This window comes from Eumetopias jubatus, unplaced genomic scaffold (assembly GCF_037043125.1).
Source record: "Eumetopias jubatus isolate StellerSeaLion01/CBP00866 unplaced genomic scaffold, mEumJub1_p1.0 scaffold_9, whole genome shotgun sequence".
Lineage (NCBI taxonomy): Eukaryota > Metazoa > Chordata > Mammalia > Carnivora > Otariidae > Eumetopias > Eumetopias jubatus.
Genome location: NW_028274815.1, coordinates 74306697 through 74313707, shown reverse-complemented (window position 1 = coordinate 74313707; position 7011 = coordinate 74306697).

The window sequence follows — 7011 nt, the reverse complement described above, 5'->3', positions numbered from 1 at the left end:
CCATTTACAATAGCACCAAAAACCATAAGATACCTTGGAATAAACCTAACCAAAGAGGTAAAGGATCTATACTCTAGGAACACTCATGAAAGAAATTGAAGAAGCAGAAAAAGATGGAAAAATATTCCATGCTCATGGATCAGAAGAATAAACATTGTTAAAATGTCTGTCCTACTCAGAGCAATCTATACCTTCAATGCCATCCTGATCAAAATTCCAATGACATTTTTCAAAGTGCTGGAACAAACAATCCTAAAATTTGTATGGAATCAGAAAAGACCCCGAATCACCAAGGAAATGTTGAAAAGAAAAACAAAGCTGGGGGCATCACATTGCCCGATTTCAAGCTATATTACAAAGCTACGATCACCAAGACGGCATGGTACTGGCACAAAAACAGACATATAGACCAATGGAACAGAAGAGAGAGCCCAAATATGGACCCTCAACTCTACAGTCAAATAATCTTCGACAAGGCAGGAAAAAACATGCAATGGAAAAAAGACAGTCTCTTCAATAAATGGTGCTGGGAAAATTGGATGGCCACATGCAGAAGAAAGAAACTCGACCATTCTCTAACACCATACACAAAGATAAACTCAAAATGGATGAAAGACCTCAATGTGAGGCAGGAATCCATCAAAATCCTAGAGGAGAACATAGGCAGTAACCTCTTCGACATCAGCCACAGCAACTTCTTTCAAGATACATCTCCAAAAGCTAGTGAAACAAAAGCAAAAATGAACTTTTGAGACTTCATCAAGATAAAAAGCTTCTGCACAGCAAAGGAAACAGTCAACAAAACAAAGAGGCAACCCACAGAATGGGAGAAGATATTTGCAAATGACACTACAGATAAAGGGCTGGTATCCAAGATCTATAAAGAACTTCTCAAACTCAACACCCAAAAAACAAATAATCAAGTCAAAAAGTGGGCAGAAGATATGAAAAGACACTTCTCTGAAGAAGACATACAAATGGCTAACAGACACATGAAAAAATGTTCATCATCATTAGCCATCAGGGAAATTCAAATCAAAACCACATTGAGATACCACCTTACACCAGTTAGAATGGCAAAAATGGACAGGGCAACAACAGATGTTGGAGAGGTTGTGGAGAAAGGGGAACCCTCTTACACTGTTGGTGGGAATGTAAGTTCGTACAACCACTTTGGAAAACAGTGCAGAGGTGCCTCAAAAATTTAAAAATAGAGCTACCCTATGACCCAGCAGTTGCACTCCTGGATATTTACCCCAAAGACACAGATGTAGTGAAAAGAAGGGCCATATGCACCCCAATGTTCATAGCAGCAATGTCTGCAATAGCCAAACCGTGGAAAGAGCAGAGATGCCCTTCAACAGACAAATGGATAAAGAAGATGTGGTCCATATATACAATGGAATATTACTCAGTCATCAGAAAGGATGAATACCCAACTTTTACATAAACATGGATGGGACTGGAGGAGTTCATACTAAGTGAAATAAGTCAAGCAGAGAAAGTCAATTATCATATGGTTTCACTTATTTGTGGAACATAAGGAACAGCATGGAGGACATTAGGAGAAGGAAGGGAAAAATGAAGGGGGGGAATCAGAGGGGGGAGATGAACCATGAGAGACGATTCCGAGAAACAAATTGAGGGTTTTAGAGGGGAGGGGGATGGGGGATGGGTTAGCCTGGTGATGGGTATTAAGGAGGGCACATACTGCATGGAACACTGGGTGTTATACGAAAACAATGGATCGTGGATCACCACATCAAAAACTAATGATGTATTGTGTGGTGACTAACATAACATAATAAAATTTTAAAAATTTAAATAAATAAATAAATAAATAAATAAATAAATAAATAAATAAATAAATAAAAGCTGATTTCTGGCCTCCAAGATCCCAAATTAATGAGTTTAAGGTGGTATCTATATGTATATGACAACACCAGGTGATTCTGATGGGTTGTTCAATGCATTACAGAAAGATCGGCCTGATTCTTACTGGGCACTTGATTTAAGAAAGCTAGAGGACTAAGCTGTAGCAGTCTGGTGTCTAAATGTAGTGTTTTATGATGCTTAACCTTAAACATGTCCTTCCAAAAGGTTAAACTAGATATTCACAGTTCCTACTAGCCACACTGACTACTGTGGTATAGATTACTAATTGAAAATAGCTAATAATCTATACCACAGTTGTCAGTGTGGCTAGTAGGAACTGTGAGTACTACTGTGGTATAGATTACTAATTGAAAATAGCTTAGGGGCGCCTGGGTGGCTCAGTTCATTGGGTGACTGCCTTCAGCTCAGGTCATGATCCTGGAGTCCCTGGATCGAGTCCCGCATTGGGCTCCCTGCTCAGGGAGGAGCCTGCTTCTCCCTCTGACCCTCCCCCCTCTCATGTACTCCCTCTCTCTCTCATTCTCGCTCTCTCAAATAAATAAATCTTAAAAAAAATAGCTTACACTTACAGATTGCTTGATTTTGTAAGATACTCTGCTAAATATATAATTTTTTGGTTTGTTTTAAAAGTAACACTTAGAGGCAAACAGGTGATATACTTATCCCCATTTTAAGATGAAACTGAAGCTTAGGAAGTTTAATTCACCCGAAATTACAGAACACAAATATATGTATCACAAACCTCAAGAACTAAAAAATATATAGTTATGTAAAATAGTTATATACCTACTTCAACTAAACCCGTATGTATTAGTTACCCATCACTGCATATCAAATTACCCCAAAATATTATTTTAGTGCTGTAAATATTTTAAATAATCTGGTAAATATACTGGATGAACTGAAGTCCAGAGGGACAGAGTCTGGTAAGTAAGAGTACATGTTCAAAGATATATTGAAAATAATGTCCAGAAAAAAATAATGTCTGCAGACTCTTTCATAATAGAATAAAAGCTTCCAGTTACAAGATAAACACGTTCTAGGGTTGTAATGCGCATCATAATGAGTTTAGTTAACAATATTATATCATATATGAAAGGTACTAAGAGAATAAGATCTTAAATGTTTTCATCACATGGAAATGTTTTATGTTTGTTGCACATTAAACAATCTTATTAAAAAGTAAATTTATATAAAATTAGGTCTGTCCTAATTTTAAGAAGTGTTGTATCTGTACCCTAAAACACAAACCACTGAAAATTGTTCATTTCACTCCTGGACCTTTAAGCTTGCTTCACCCTGCACCAGCCTGCTTATAACAAGGAACCACATATGCCAACAGGAATTGATGGTAATCACCCTGAACTTTCTGAGTTCTTTTCGAAATAGGCCTGATATCTCACCCCTGCACTGGTTATCCGTTATTCTTTGCTACCCAGGATTGCTGGGATTGATTTTGCCTACTTGAGATTTAATACTATGTTTTGTGTTTATAAAACAGTCAGAGTGGTCTGGGAAGTGGATCTTTGCATTTCTAAATATTATCGACAACAGGAATGAATCAGCAATGCCGTTTTAATCGCATGCATAACTGCCAACATCTTAGAGTCATTCATTGCAGTTGCTTCCTGGTTTATTTAGCGAACACCACGTATGAGCTATCATGGTAACCCAGTTGTTGCCAAGTGCAATGGTGCCAATTAAACTGTTTTTCTTCTCTTTTCAAGATGTTTCTCTCCTCATTCATCTTGATGCTGCTAGATGGTTCTGCTGGAAGTCAAAGTCTAACTAAAACAGAGCATCTGATACATTTACACCTTGCCTCATGGAACAGATTTATCAGTAGAAATATCAAGGAAACAATGAGGGAAACAGCTATATTGAACTTAATTTTAACCAACAAATATCTGGTTGATGATTTAGAAGTGACAAAAATCCTGGGAGAAAGGGATGATGTCAGCTGGACTTAACGGCTGGCCGGGCACCATGCTGGACTCTAGATGAAGAGTGGTGTATGCAGTGGCAAAGCTCTTCCTTCACAGTGCTCATTGGCCATTTCTAGGAACAAACACAAACCTACGTACAAGTCTGAACAAAGTAGTGGTGTCAAGAGGACTCACGTCCAGTTGCATTTTTTAAATCTGAATTTATTATTCAAACATTTTATTTGTTAACCTAGTTATGTGATTCAAAATGCAAAATATACAAAAAAGAATGTGATAGAAATTATCACCTCTGTTTCCTAGCCACTTAGTACCCATCCCTATGAGCAACCTATGTTACCAGTTTCTTGTAAATCCTCCCAGAGAAAATTCTTTGCGTATGCAAGCAAATGAAATAATATATTTTATCAAATCTAGGATGCCATTGATTGATTGCATACATTGATTGCATACAAGATGCAATTATTCTTTTATATGCACTATATATGCTTTTTCTTATATATACTACAAATATAGTATATTATTATAATACTACAAAAGAATTTTTTTAGAGCCCTGGCAATTAGACCATGTCTTGTTGTCAACTGTACAGTGAACTCTAACTTCAGAGACATCAAAAATATAAAAATCTGTGCATTTTATAACCAGTAAAATATGGTCTATTTTATTTTTTTTTTAATTTAACACTAAAGATAGTAGCCTATGTTTTTGATTCTGTATCATGCTTGCCTCACTTAACAGTACCTCTTGGAGCTTATTTTGTATCTAAGGCATTTCTTTCTCCTTTTTTATGTGGGAACACTATGAAACTTGGTGTTTAACCAGTATGTCCTAAGTCAGAAAGTAAAAACGGAAGGAATAGGACACTCTTTAGAAAAGATCATGAATAAGCAGCAGAGGACTGGAGGAAAAAAAAAACCAATAACCTTAATTTTGTTTCTTTCTTCTCCAAGGATAAAGATCCTCAAATTGGAAAGTGTAGAACAAATATTGTGAAGAAAGACTCAAGTTTACCATAGAAGAAGAAAAATACTAAGATGATCTCTAGTCAGGTTTTAGGAGTTAAAGTCTCTGTGTACAAATACAAACCACAACACTAAAACACACAGATGTGACAAAATCATTCTTGGGAATAACTGTGAAATATGAAGGAAAGAAGAGGTGACTAAAGGTTTTTGCACAAGTGGAAAATGTAGATTATAAGAAATACAGACGTAAAGTTTTTCATTCAGAAGTTTTAAAATACATTATTAAAAAGATGGTTTATTAGCATTTAAAAATTAAAATGTCATACTATTTTTTTAAATTTTTGTTTATTTATTCATGAGAGAGAGAGAGAGAGAGGCAGAAGGAGAAGCAGGCTCCCAAGGAGCAGGGAGCCCGATGCGGGACTCGATCCCCGGACTCTGGGATCATGACCTGAGCCGAAGGCAGATGCTTAACCATCTGAGCCACCCAGGTGCCCTAAAATGTCATACTATTTTTAAAATTTAAAGAAAGATAATTAAAAGGCCCCAGAATAGGTTCTCTAGAAATCTTATGCCACAGCCAGGTTGTGGCTCTGGTGTGGGGGAAAGAACTCAAGAGACGCTTGCTTTTCCGGCAAACTAAATGACTGTATCAAGAGTCATGTGACTGTTCCCTTCACCTCTGCTCCAAGTGACCTATAAAGAACAAGTATGCATTGTATGTCAACTACACTCAAACAAAAAAGATTCCCCTCCTTAAAAAGAAAGAAAAGAAAAAGGAACAACAAGCATAATTGGGTGAAAATTGGAATTGAAATTGAATTCAAATCCTGTCTCTGACACTACCTAGTGACTTTGGGCATGCCACTTCATCTTATTTTTCTTTCTCTAAAATAAGGAGATTACATTCATTAACTGCTAAGTTTCTTCCAGTGAATTATATTTTAACTATAACCTGGTTGTACCTATATTATATATAACTATATATATTTTAACTATAATCTGGAGAATTTAGAAGATCTAGAGTTTGTTGATGTAAGCAAAATGTCTGATGTCTCATAAAATCTTCGTGGAAGTGATGAAGAAATGTGGATTAGATTTCCACCTAGTTCCAATCAGACTGGCATTTCTACACCATGTGTTGACTGATAAATAAAATTATAAAATTGGGAGAAACAGGGTACAAAATCATCTTGTACTACTTGGAAAAAAAACAATCTCTGAAATCAGTAAAAGGAAATTCAATAAAGTCCTTGAACTCCTCTATTTCTAACAGTTTGGAGGTTCCTCAAAAAATTAAACATAAAGTTGCCATAGGACCTAGCAATTCTACCCTAGATATATACCCATTAGAAATGAAAGATGTGTACATATAAAAACTTACACCTGAATATTTATAGCAGCACTATTTGTAATAGCCAGGAAGTGGAAATGAACCCAACTGACCATCAGTTGATGAAAGAATAGATAAAATGTAGCAAAATCACACAATGGAATATTATTCAGCTTTTAAAAGGAATGAAGTACTGATATATACTACAATATGGCTGAATCTTGAAAACATAATCCTAGATGAAGGAAGACAGACACAAAAGGCCACATATTATATGGTTCCAATTACATGAAATGTCCACAATAGGCAAATTAATACAGACTGAAATCGGTTGTTGGTTGGCAGGGTATTGGAATGGGGCCGATGGGGAATGACTGCTAATGGGTATAGAATTTCTTTTGGCAATGATGAAAATGTTCTGGAATTAGGTAGCAGTGACAGATATACAGTCTTGTGAATAAACCAAATATCACTGAATTGCACACTTTAAAATGATGAATTTTACAGCATGTGAATTATATCTTACTCTAAAAAATTAAGGGGCATCTGGGTGGCTCAGTTGGTTAAGCGTCTGACTTACGCTTGGGTCCTGGGATCAAGCCCTCCATCGGGCTCCTCACTCATGAGGGAATCTGCTTCTCCCTTTTCCCCTACCCCTTCTCCCACACATACTCTCTCTCAAATAATAAAATGTTTTAAAAAATGAGTTTAAAAGGTATTTACAGAAATTCAGTGTCAGAGACCAGACTTCATAGTTTTATATGATGAAAACTGAAATTTTAAATTACCTATGAATTCATAATAAATCAATAGACTGAAAAGGCTGCTTAAGATATGCCAGCTTGGGTTTCATCAACACTTATTGGGGACA